This window comes from Cibotium barometz, chromosome 58 (genome assembly GCF_041138505.1).
Source record: "Cibotium barometz isolate CiBa-2024 chromosome 58, ASM4113850v1, whole genome shotgun sequence".
NCBI lineage: Eukaryota > Viridiplantae > Streptophyta > Polypodiopsida > Cyatheales > Cibotiaceae > Cibotium > Cibotium barometz.
Genome location: NC_141103.1, coordinates 14,799,382 through 14,812,443, shown reverse-complemented (window position 1 = coordinate 14,812,443; position 13,062 = coordinate 14,799,382). Strand labels below are relative to the sequence as shown.

General features: G+C 51.2%; 1 protein-coding gene across 2 annotated transcripts in view; it reads right to left on the bottom strand.

Moving 5' to 3' along the window:
• The window catches only part of SCY1 (SECY homolog 1), a 78,651-nt gene that overhangs the window by 47,196 nt on the left and 18,393 nt on the right, over positions 1–13,062 (bottom strand). The window lies entirely within an intron of this gene.

The following is a 13,062-nucleotide window of genomic DNA, read 5'->3' as shown; positions in this document are numbered from 1 at the left end:
ATGCATACAGCCGAAGTGGTATCAACCTTTCCCACAGCACTCCTGGCTTTTAACTCGTTAATGTAAAAAAGGTATGAAAAACAGGCCTTTCACCTGAGTAGGCTTGACACAGACTAGACCCTTGTTCTAGGATATTGAAGGACAAGGCACCACAGGAGGGCAATATAAATAAACAAAAGTGATTAATGTAATGTTCCCAAAGGTCAATGATGAGGTTAGACTAATGCAAAAGGTGGCCCTAGATAGGGACATTGAGAAATGAGATAGTGTAAAGTGAACTCTTACCTAGAGACTATGTAAGTGAGACATAACGCTCATTAATGGGGGTTCCCATGGGTGGATGCCTAGGGAATCACCACCTGAATCAAGGCTTGAATGAACGCTACGCATAGATTGTGGCCTCTCGAGGTTGGATGTTGAACAGAGTCCAATGTTGGTCTAGTCTCGCCCTCGGAGGTGCTCTCCAGAGGAGTGTTGACTTGGGGGTAAGCTTGCAAGCTCTTCACCTAAGGTCCAAGTTGTGTGAAAATGTACCTAAACCATGCAGCCCAAAAAGGGCCGACTTCTTTGCTGGGCACTTTAATTCTCATATATAAATGAGACCCTTCGCTTGTCCTTGGCTCACCAACTAACGTGCAGGCGCATCTGTGTTTTCTCATATATAAATGAGACCCTTCGCTTGTCCTTGGCTCACCAACTAACGTGCAGGCGCATCTGTGTTTTCTCATCATTGCAGCGTTCCATCTGCTCATGTGTGTTGGTCGCCAAACATAAGCGCTCCAACACTTGTGTACAGGTCTCCTCACGTCTGTATTACCACTGCTTGCTGGTCAGCACACAAGTTGGCGCCTACATCAGCTTCTATTGCATCGCTTACAGCCAGGTCATGCGCTGATTTGACTGCATCAGCTTTTCTGCATCGCCTTCTTTTTTTTTTCCGAGAAAAGATCCTTTCATTAGTTATAAAAAAAACCCACTGGGCAACAAAACCCCTCTCCTACTCATAAGAAGGCAGAGCAGAGATCCAATCAAGGCAACTAGGGAGACTCTCCCTAGGTGCAGAAAAGTACAAATAAAAGTACAAATAGCTGAGAGGCTATATCATACAATAGGAGGGGGGAAGATCCAAACAGGTGGCCTATAGTGCCAGCGGGGGGTACCCGCGTGTAGAGTATAGAAAGGGCCGCTGCGCCAAGTGGTGTGGAAGGCCTCGCACCGCAAGATCGCTCGATCAGAGTCGCCCTGGATGCGGTCATACTATCCTCGCAGGGTGTGAATCAACTCTTGCCAGATAGCCCGAACAGTCTCTGCTGGTGGCTCCACTCTCCCCTCAAAGGCCCTGAAACAACGGGCTCTCCAGGTGAACCATATGGTGAGGCTGCTGAGGAGCTCCCATCGTATATCCCTCTCCTGTGTCCAGCTGCCTGTCGAGAAATCCGGTGAAGGAACAAGGCGAGGCTGGCCCCCAATGAATCTGATGGCCTAGCTGTCCTGCTCCGTCTCGTATCCCAGAGCTGGCCCAGACAAAGTCAACCAAGCAGCGGCTCCCCACGTATACATGCCCTCTGGAGAGAGGGGGGCCAAAATGCACAGCATCCGCAGCCAAATCTGCTGCGCCTATGGACAGTCCCATAGGCAATGTCTCTGTGTCTCCAATGGGTGGCCGCATCGGACGCAGGCCGGCGGAAGGCCACTGTAGACAAGCCAGGTGCCAACTGCAGAGCCCCTGTGGGCAATCAGCCATTGGAAAGCCGAGATCCTGCGTGCCTGTCTGCTAGCCCAGAGCCTGGTCCAAAAATCCTCTAGGAACTCCTGTGAGAGTCCCTGAAGCCGCCAGTGCTCTGATGCAGCTGGAAAGACCGTCGTCCTCGTAGTCAAAATATGCCTCCCCAACGAGCAGTGTATTGGAAAAACGTGATCTCTGTGGCCTTGGGGGACGCATAAGGATCATGCCACTCGTACTCGCCAGGGTCTCACTGGAGCCGGGCCAAGGGGCGCGCAGCATATGCCCATATGCGCGAATCAGAGTCCACATCTGCAGGGTCTGGATCAATATGCCACTTCCGAGAAGCGGCGGCCACTACCGGTATCCTTTGAAAGATGCACTCTGCAACCAAAGGCGACTCCACCTCCACTCTCTACAGTCTGCCCTCATCCTGTATCTCATAGTAGAGGCATCTACCATCCTCAGTGCAAGCTCTGACAGCAATCAGGATCTCCAATTGTGTAAAGGCTCCCATCCACCGTGGGGCCGCTGGCTCGAAAGGCGTGAACCACTCCTCAGTGAGTGCCTCCTGAATGTCATCCCTCATAATCAGTCCCCCCTTTGAAGTGACTCAGCCTCTCCGCCTGGATCTCCCCCGGGAGACTCCAAAAGGCCTGCCAATCTCCAAAACTGCGCGCTGGGCCTGCCACCAATGGTCCCCAGGCTAGACGAGGCCGAGAACCTAGCATATGACCCTGCTCTGTGCGTACCGCGGGGCTCCAGATGAGCGGCTGTCTGGCCCGCTCCTCATCACAAGTGGGAGGTCTCTGAGAAAGCCCCGGTCTCAGCAGCTCCCAAGCTCGCAGGATACTCAAGGCAAATCTGTCCTCCCATCCTCTACTGAGGCCTGTCCTCCTCATCTCTGTGAAGATCCACCGAATCTCTGGTGCCCAAGTGCCCCCTGCTGGGGGAGCTTTAGCCTGCACCCACTGAAAAAGAAGCTCCTTCCAAGGCTCATCGCCTGGAAGCAGCCCCCAAACAATAAGCTTCCCCAACAAGGCTCTACTCTGATCAGCTGGATCTATAATGCCCAAGTCCCCCTAGGCCAGCAGAAGAGTAATAACTGCCCAAGCAACCTTAGCCCAGGCTGGCTGACCATCCCGCCCAGACCAAAGAGAGTTCCTGATCAGCCTCTGTACCTAGCTGATGCAAGAGCTCGAGAAAATCCAACAAGACGTGATATACCACATAGTCGCTAAAAGCACCTGATTTGTCACCACCACCCTCCAAGCCAAGGATAGCCGAGCTGTACTCCAATATAAAAGCTTCTTCCAAATGCTCAGAAGAAGCGGGGCGATTTGCTGCTCAGGTGACAAATCAAGTTCAATCTAGCATCCCAGATACCGCACTGCTGTGCCAGGAGGAATCCATCTAAAACCCAGGTCTGGGCTCCATGCCGGAGCGGGAGCGCTATTGATCCAAAAAGCCACTGTCTTGCGCCAGTTGATCAATGCTCTTGAAGCCACACCAAAAACCTGTAGCGACTGCTCTGCCCTCTGTAGATTGGCCTCTTGGCCATGCAAAAACAATCCCGTGTCATCAGCAAACTCAGAATCGAGCAGGTCCTCTCCCCGGACTGGAAGCTAGAGCCCTCTCAAACCAACCTCCTCTACTGTCAGATACATGCTCATAGCCTCTGCAAAGAAAAGAAAAAGGAACGGGGCGAGAGGGCATCCCCGACGGACTGATCTGGTCAACTCAAAACTCGGCCCCCATCCTCTTGCCATCAACACCTGGCTACGAGCTGTGGAATATAGAGCCGCCACTCCTCGAATCCAATCTGGCTCAAAACCCAGGCGAAGCATAGTGCCCTCTAGAAAACCCCAATCGACCCTATCGTATGCCTTCTCAAAATCGAGAGACCAATCCTGTCTGAGTAGCATGAATCAAATCCCCAAGGAGGGGCTGGATCCTTAAACTCAAGGCCTTTGCTAGGACCTTGTAGACAGTATTAAGGATCGTAATAGGCCTCCAATTCCGAATATCATCTGACACTCCCTCCCCCTTGGGGATAAGAAAGATCAAGCCCTCTGAAAAACTATGTGGCATCACCCCAGTGTCCAAAACATACTGAAAACCCCTACGAAGGCCTGGCCCCAAAAGGTCCCAATAGCGCATAAAAAAGGCAGGCGTCAATCCGTCCTCCCCAGGGGAACTATGACGCGGAAGGACCCTCAAAGCCTCAACAAGCTCATCCTCTGAAAGGGGCTCACCCAAAACTGTGCGCATACGATCTGTGACCCTCCTCTGCACATGGGCCCACACAGTCTATCTGCAAGCATCACGTGCCTCCGTGGCTGGCTCCGCTGAAAGCAGGTCTCTATAGAACTCAGTGGCAATAGCTCTAATCTCCCCGGGCTCAGTGGCTAACGATCCGTCCTGCCTCCTGAGCTAGCGTACTCCTGCTCGAGCATGGCGGGGTCCGATGATCTCAAAAAACTCCCCAGTCACTCTATCACCAAGCTGCGCCCACTGAGAGGCCTGGCGATGATAGTAGAACTCGTGTCTCTGCTCCTTTGCCTCTCTAACCTCCTGGCGTGCTTGGCTCAGCTGGGACGCCACCCACTCACATGTAGGCGGCTACTCCTGAAGACGCTGGAGCGAAGCAAGGCTACGTCTCAAGCGACGCTCCCGCTCTCGTGTCTCTCCCAGCCGTGTCAAGGCTGTAGCGTGCAAAAAAGAGCTGAGCTCGATGAGTCCCTGGGCACACTGGCCTAGGGCATCCAGGTCAGAGCTCTGGCTATCATGCCATAACCTCTCAATGTCCTCAAAAAGACTGGGGTCTGTAAGTATCCTCTCTAGGATCCTCAACTGCAAGCTGGTCTCCCGTGTCCTCTCCTCTAGTGTCAAAATAACTGGTGCATGGTTTGAAAAAGAGGTGCCAGCGAGAATGCCAACGGAGCCACCACGCTCCCCGCACCTGTCGCCCACATAGAAGCGATCGATCCGTGATAGATTAGTCCCTCCCTGCCCCGGCGATCTGACCGAGAGAAACTAAGATTGTCCTGAGAACGGGAGAAAGCCTCATGCTGCCATGCATCAATGATCCGTAGTGTCATACAAAATCGCTCCCAAGCTGCAAGCTCCGTGCCGTGCACTGTAACATGACTGCCTCCCACCCTATCGGCCGGGTCCTCAAGCATGTTGAAGTCTCCCCCGACACACCAATGTGCGGCCTCGGGCAATGCATCTGTAACAAGGGTCCAGAACTCTGCTCTGGCACTAGCATGATTGGGCGCATAGACATTGAGCACACCAAAGTGCTCATCGTGCATCCTCAGAATAACATACTGCGCTCTACTAGGCACAATGACCCCGCGATCCACAATGGCCTGCCGCCATACATCCGCAATGACCATACATAGTCCTCCTTGCCCACCCAAGGGGCCAAAACCTGCAGACCAAAATGTGTCCCATCTACCAGGCATCACCGAACCATATCTCCGAATCCTGCTATCACTCAAATGGTGCTCCTGCATCATCAGAATATCAATACTGCCCCCAACCAGGCATCTCTGAAGCTCCTGCCTCAAACAACCACGATAACGTACATAGTGTGCGCTGCCAAGGCCCTGTACATTCCATGAGATGATCCTCATGGATGACCTGCTGACGTGGAGGCTATCTCAGCTATACGGCGGGCCTTCGCAAGCGGCTTGGATGGAGAGTAATCCCCATCCGAGCGGCTACGAGTTTGCCCACCTGGTGTGTTGCAAGAGTCTCGGACCAGGCGCCAGTGACTGTGTCCCATAGCGATTGCCTCCCACTCGGAGAGAGAAACCTCATGTATGCATACATGGCCAGGGTCTCGCGCTATGTCTGCCACTATGCGAACCACCAAGTGTCGATTCCCGGAGGCATCCACACTCCCGGTATCAAAGAAATGTGCCAACTCCCAGAGTCGGCCTATCACGTCTGTCATCTCCAAATCGCTCACATGGTGAGAAAACTCAACTGCCTGTGTCCTCAAAACACTAAGAGCGAGATCCAGAGTCCACTCCCGGTCGCTAGTGCCACAAAGAGGGAAGGAGAAGGCCACCGCTGAATCAAGTGCCTCCTCCCCTCGGGCCGGAGGTATCACCACATGAACGCTGATGGGTGCTGGCTCATGGGGGCCCTCCGCTCCAAAAAGGCGTGTAAAGGAGTAGTCGAAAGCCTCCGAGCGCTGTCTAGTGTCGAGACTACTCAGCCGACTGCGGATAGAGGTTATCCGTGAAGCACGAATCGGTATGGTAGGTCTCCTCTGCGGTGCACGAGCAAGGTCGGTGCTCAGTGCCCACCGGACTGCAGGTGAGCGCCAGGGTACTGCCAGTGCCTCCTAGGGAGTTGAGGCGAGCGGAGGGGGAGGAGGGGGGGGAGAGGGGGGTGGGAAAGGAGACGCTTAAAATGCGGGAGCGGGAATGGGAGGAGGCGAGGGTGGAAGCGAGGCGGGGGGGGGGGGGGGGGGGCGGGGGGGGCGGGGGCGGGGGAGGCATCTCCTGATCCTCAGTCTACGTTGGGGTCTCCTCCTGGAGGGGAGCAAAGCTGTTCCTCACTGGAATCCAATGATGCTGAGGCTGTGTCTGCTGCTGCGTCGGTCTCTGGGCATGCTGCTGTGGCTGTCTCCCTCTACGGCGCCCCTGTCCAGGCCTTGGCTAGGTGGCCGACTTGCCTGCATATAAAACACTGGTTCGGGAGCCCCGAAAACTCCACTCTCTGTTCGATCCATCCCCCCCCTATCCTAGGTAACTGAATGACCTTCGGAAGGGAGGAGATGTCATGAACCAAAACTCTGACCGAAGGAAGGCCAGCTGCTCTAGCCACCACTGAAGCTGCTGTGGGGCCAGTCTCAAGCACCGAGCCCACCAATGATCCTATCCTAGAAAGGAGCGGAAGGTACTCGCGGCGAAGTCCAGGAAAGCAAATTGTGACATGGAATGCGCTCTCCCTGCTCGGCCGCTGCTGGGTCGAAACCATGCTGCCAATGTCTGAAGAAGGCCCGAGTGCCCCTGATGTCAAGGGGACTCATGGCTAGGACTTCGGCCACGCTCTGGGCTGTCTCGAACTCAATCTGGTAGTGTTCGCGGCCCAATAACTGAACGTCCAGGATCTTGCCCACATCTGCAAGAAGGCGGGCCTGGAGAAGATCCCGGATCTCCCCTCTGCTAGGGCGAGTGCCAACTATACGGCAAATGGTGGAATGTGCCTGGAGGCGTTCCACCTCTGCAGCGAGGCTCGCTTCCTCTTCTGGCGAAAGAGAAAGCCTGATGGGGGTATCCTCAGGGGCGGGCGAGGGAGCTGTGGAAGAGTCCCTCTGAGGTGGGGCGGGAGGAGCCTCCATCAGAGTCTGAAGTTGAGTCAAGGGCGAAGCGAAGACGGAGGGTCCTGCAAGAACCAAGCTGCACGAAAAAGTGGAGCGGGGAGGGGAAAAGGGGGAAGGGCGGAAGACAAAGGGGGAGGGGCGGAAGATAGAGGGGGAGGGGTGGAAGACAGAGGTGGAGGGGCGGAAGACAGAGGCGGGAAACGGGTAGTGGGGAGCGAAAAGGGGGGGGGAAAGCACGAAGGGGGGGCGGGGGCACGACGCGGAGGAAGGGGGGAGCGGGGGGCGTGAAGGAGACGGGGGCAAGCGGGCAGGGGCGATGGGCGCGAAAGGGGGGGGGGGGGGGGGGCGCGAAGAGCACAGGGGCGCGGAGGGGGGGTGCGAGCAGGCAGGGAGAGGCGAAGGCTCGAAGGCGGGGAGGGGGGGTGCGAGCAGGCGAGGAAGGGCGAGGCAGCTCGAGCAGGGGGGGCGAAAGCTTCAGCGAGCGAGTGCCGTTATAGTCGCTTCTAGGTGCAGTTTCTTTTAGATTTCTGCATCGCCTTCTTTAGGTTGACTTCGTCACCTTCATCAGGTTACCAGCAACGTTAACTTCACCTACTACATCGCCTATACCAAGTTCACTTTGTCGTCTACATCGAGTGATCTCCGACGTGTGCTTCAGGCTTATATCGGTGCTTACATCAGGGTTACCCCAGCTTTGTTAACCTCGTTTTATGGGACAGCAGTTCTTTTTGCTTATCCGGAGTCTCACATAGAGCTCCTATATTGGACTTCATCTTTTATATTGACAACACCATTGCATACTGTGTGTTTTACTCTGATCTTTCATACATTTGGTTCTTTGGTCTCCACCATGGATCGTCTACCCTCGATTCCGGAGGATCAGCTTTTCATACCAGATACTGACTCCCCTTATTCCGATATAGATCACACAGAGGATGGAACTCCTTATTCACTGGAGAGCCCTGTTCGAGGTCTTTCATTGGGAGACGACCAGCCTACTTTTACCCACTCACCCTCTTCACCCTTGGCGTATGGTTTTTCTTCTCCAAGCTTATCAGCCCTCTCGATCCGACCGCCGAGGAGGACAATGTTGAACTCAAACTTTTGTATAAATTAATGACTGCAGCACAGACAAGAAAGATGGATATCAAGTTACCTGAGCCCTACAATGGCCACCGCGATAAGCGGTTAATCGATCACTCGCTCTACAAGATGGAGGTTTATTTCTCAAATACCGATTTGCCCAAGAATAAAAAGGTAGCATTGGCCAGTACCCTCTTGAAAGATACCGCCTTCCTTTGGTGGCGATGCAGGATTTCAGATGGCAAGTCTACTCCGACGTGGGATAAATTCCGGCGTGCTCTTCGCAAGGCTTTTGAGCCTGCAAATGCGAACTTTCATGCCAGGTCTTCTCTCCGCCGCCTCAGTCAAACTGGCTCCGTGGCCGCGTACATCTTAGAGTTTCAAAAACTGGCTCTCAAAATAGAGACACTCAACCCCCCTGACCACCTGCACATCTTCGTTGACGGGCTTGAACCCACGATCCAAGATAAAGTCCATAAGTACAATCCTGCCACCCTAGATGAAGCAATCTCGTATGTCGAGTGCATTAGTGATTACAAGCGTCCTCCCAAGAACTTTTCCTCCGGCGCCCGTTCTTACCAGTGGAATCGACCCAATGGGACTAGCCAATCCCAGCGTCCCAATCCCAGTCAACCAAACTCTCAGCAACCATATTCTGGACAACAGTCCTTCCGATCGCGCTTCTCCGGGCAAGCTCCCGCGTCAAACGCAGGATCCTCTCAGACCGAATCCCCTGGCAGCAGAAACCGAGATCGGTCTCGATAGGACCTAGTTGTCCAAGCCTCTGTACAATTTGTTCTGGCGATCACCGGTGGTATGAATGTCCTCAGCGCCCTGAACCCTCCAACACTCGGTGTAATTCTCAGGTGGACAGTTGCCACCATGCTGATCATGACCCGCCTCCTGTGAAAGACAAAAACAGACAAATAGCTTGCTCTGTTCGCGTTTCTGAAGTTGTCAGTACCCTGATGCTTAATGGCCAAAGTACCAACCCTCTTCCGGTGAATCTTTCCAAGCAGGTCCTTAGTCTTCTGGGTTTCATTGGCGACCATCCCATCAATGTGCTGGTGGACAGTGACTGTTCCACTAATTTTGTGGGCACCACAAGCTTCGGCTACAGACCCGACATTTTGTGGATGCTTTTCAAGTAGAGCTTGCTGATGGTTCCTTCCTTAATTGTAACAAAAAGGTGCAATAGCTTCACTTCCAGATTCAAGATTACCAAGATCACCTTAATTTTTCAGTGATGCCGTTGTCACATTATGACATGATACTGGGACAATCTTGGCTGTATCAATATGATCCAGTGATCAGCTTTCGTTCTCATTCAATCCAGTTATACCATGATGGTCGAGAGCTAGAACTTCATGGCCTTTTTAGTGCCAAACCCATCACTGTTGTTTCTGCCTTGCAAGTCAAACGCCTCGTCCGCAAACGTGACTGTACAACATTCTTGGTCATGTTACGGGAAATTGAAGCAGAAACTAGTGAGCAATCTCAAGCCTCCTCATCAACAACTGCTTACTTGGAGCTACCCTTCTTCAGGTCTTTTTAGGATCTGTTTCCGAATGATCTTCCGACGACATTGCCTCCTCGTCGTCCTATGGATCACCCGATTGATCTTATCCCAGGTCGACCTCCTCCAACCCGAGCTCCATATCGAGTTTCTTACTCTGAATCTCAGGAGATACAAAGGCAATTACAGGAGTTGCTGGACAAAGGTCACATCCGCCTCAGTAAAAGTCCCTTCGCAGCCCCGGTTTCGCTTGTCAAAAAGAAGGATGGATCAATGCGGCTTTGCATTGATTACCATGCTCTCAACAAGCTGACAATCAAGAACAAATTCCCTTTGTCTCGCATCGATGAGTTGTTCGACCAGCTGTTTGGTACAAAGGTGTTTTCCAAGATTGATTTGAAGTCCGGCTATCATCAAATTCGCATCTGTAATGGTGATGAATACAAGACAGCCTTTCGGACAAAATATGGCCATTATGAATTCTTGGTCATACCTTTTGGGTTAACCAATGCCCCTGCCACTTTCATGACCCTGATGAATGAAATTTTTGGGCCGTACTCGGAAAAGTTTGTGATCGTTTATCTCGATGATATTCTGGTTTTTAGCCGATCTATGGTTGATCACAAAGAGCATTTACAGATTGTCTTTGAAGTACTACGCACCAATGTGCTGTACATCAACAAGAAGAAAAGCGAATTTTTCAAGAACCATGTGGAATATCTTGGTCACATCATTTTTGCTAATGGGATTGCAGTAGATCCTAAGAAGATTCAGGCGATTGTGGATTGGCCTTTGCCTCTCACCATTTCAGATGTTCGATCTTTCTTGGGACTTGCTAACTTTTATCACAACAAGGTGCATAGGTTTTCAGAGATTGCTGCCCCTTTGACAGAATTGACAAAGCTGGACAAACTTTAGTGGTCTTTTGAAGCTGAGCATCCTTCAATGATCTCAAGCATGCCTTGACGACAACCCCGGTCTTGGCCATTGCAGATCCCACCCAGCCCTTTGATGTAATGACAGATGCCTCAGATCGTGCTTCTGGTGGAGTTTTGATGCAGAATGATCGTGTCATTGCTTTTGACAGCAGGTAGTTTTCAATCATTCAAAGCAGGTATCCTATGTATGATAAGGAGTTTTTGGTAATCGTGCATGCTTATCGGACTTGGAGACATTATCTTCTTGGAGCAAATTCAGTTGTACGTACAGATCATCAATATCTGACGTACATTTTCACTCAGCCTGTTATGAACTCTTGACAAGGCCGATGGGTTGAATTCTTGGCTAATTTTCACATGACTATCCAGTATGTTCCTGGTCTTCAGAATGTGGTTGCAGATGCTTTGAGCCGTATGCCTCGAGCCACTAATTTTGCCATCACAGATGTGCAAATGGAAATCCTTGCTTGTTTCAAAAATGAGTATTTGACTGATAGAGATTTTGGAGATGCGTTCCGTGCTCTCAAATCTTCTAATCCCAGTCCTACAAAAATGAACATGTTTGCAGCCTACACCATCATAGATGAATTGCTCTTCTTTTCTGATCGCATTTGTGTGCCTTACAATACTTCATTGCGGAAGATTCTCATTCAAGAGCATCATGAAGTTCCTTATGCTGCTCATCCTGGTATCAACAAGACATATCGGCTTTTGTCTGCTACAGACTTCTGGCCTCAAATGCAGCAAGATGTTATCAAATTTGTCAAAGCTTGTCATTCGTGTCAGATAATGAAAGCCTCTCCACAACTTCCTCAAGGGTTACTTCAACCGTTGCCAGTTCCCAATGAGAGATGGGAAAGTATCAGTATGGATTTTATCACCACTTTGCCTCGTTCATCCAAAGGCAATGCTCAGATTCTTGTAGTGGTTGATCGATTTTCCAAAATGGTGCATTTCATTCCTTGCAAGAAAGCTGCTTTAGCCCCAGATGTGGCGTCATTGTTCGTGCAACATGTCTTCAAATTGCATGGTTTGCCGAAGACCATCATCTCTGACAGAGATCCATAGTTCACTGGACATTTTTCGACGTCTTTGTTCAAATCTCTTGGCACGAATTTGTTGTTCAGTTCAGCCTATCATCCTCAAACAGATGGACAGACTGAAAGAGTCAATCAAATTTTGGAAGAAATGATTCGACATTACATTCAATCCCGTTTGGCATCATGGGAAGATTATTTGCTACTCGTGGGATTTGCTTATAATAATTCCCATCATTCAGCAATTGGATTAACTCCATTTCAAGCAGCATATGGACATACTCCTCTTGTGCCTACAAACTTTGTTTTACAACACAAAGTGGCATTGGCAGATCAATTGGTTCAGGAGATGCAAGATGTGCTTGTGCAAGTTCGAGATAAATTGGTCCATGTGCAACAAAAATATCAAAAACAGGCCAACAAGCATCGTCGACATGCAGATTTTCAAGGAGAAGATTTGGTTTTGTTGTATGTGGCACCTCACCGCTACAAAACAGTGAAGTCAGTTTTTCCAAAGTTACGACCCTTCGACGAATAGCCACATCCCTTCGACGAATGGTTGTATCCCTTGATGAATGGTTCTCTACATCGAATAGACACATCCTTAGCCTAAAGTTGTATCCTTTCGTCTATGGTCATGTCCTTTCGTCAAAGGACATGCCTCTTGTCATGGCCCTGTGAAAATGGAACAGCACAAGTGTGGGCATGGTGGTTGCTGAGTCAAAATATCAAATGATTTACATGTGGGTTGCCCGGACAGAGATAATGATGTGTGGACATCCCTAGGTGTGAAGGGGGGAACTAGAACATTAATATTTTAATGTTATATGTGTGGTTGCCCCTAGGCCATAGTGGCCCCTAGGGAACTTTAATAATTATTAAAGCTGGGGCCCTAGAACAAGTTTGGAGAGGGGGCAACTCCACTTTTGGAGTGCATGCCTCTCTCTTTTCATTCTCTCTCTTGCTTTTGGGAGACATGCGTGCAATCTCAATCGTGGAGAAGAGGAGAAGAAAACGTGGGAAGCTGGTCGACTGTTTTCCTTGGGATTTTGCTACTGTTTACTGTGCAGACCTGCCCGTACAGTCCACGTGTGCAAGTCTACGACTGCTGCAGGACAGGCGGCTGTCTTCTCTGCTGCATGCTTTGCTGGTACAGGCGGCGTAGACAGGGGTTGAGCAGGTACAGGCGGCGCTGTGGGTGCTGCTGAGGTTGTACTGCATGTACAACTGTACGGACAGCAGGTACACATATCTGTACGACTGCTGACAGGTGGTTGTACTGCAGGTACAGAACTGTACCATTAGGTACAGTCGGGTACAGCAAGAGCAGGCGCACCAGTACACTCAAGCGACAACAGAACTGTCCGTACAGTTCTGTACGGACTGATTCAAATAGGTGTGCAGAGGCTGTACGGACTGGT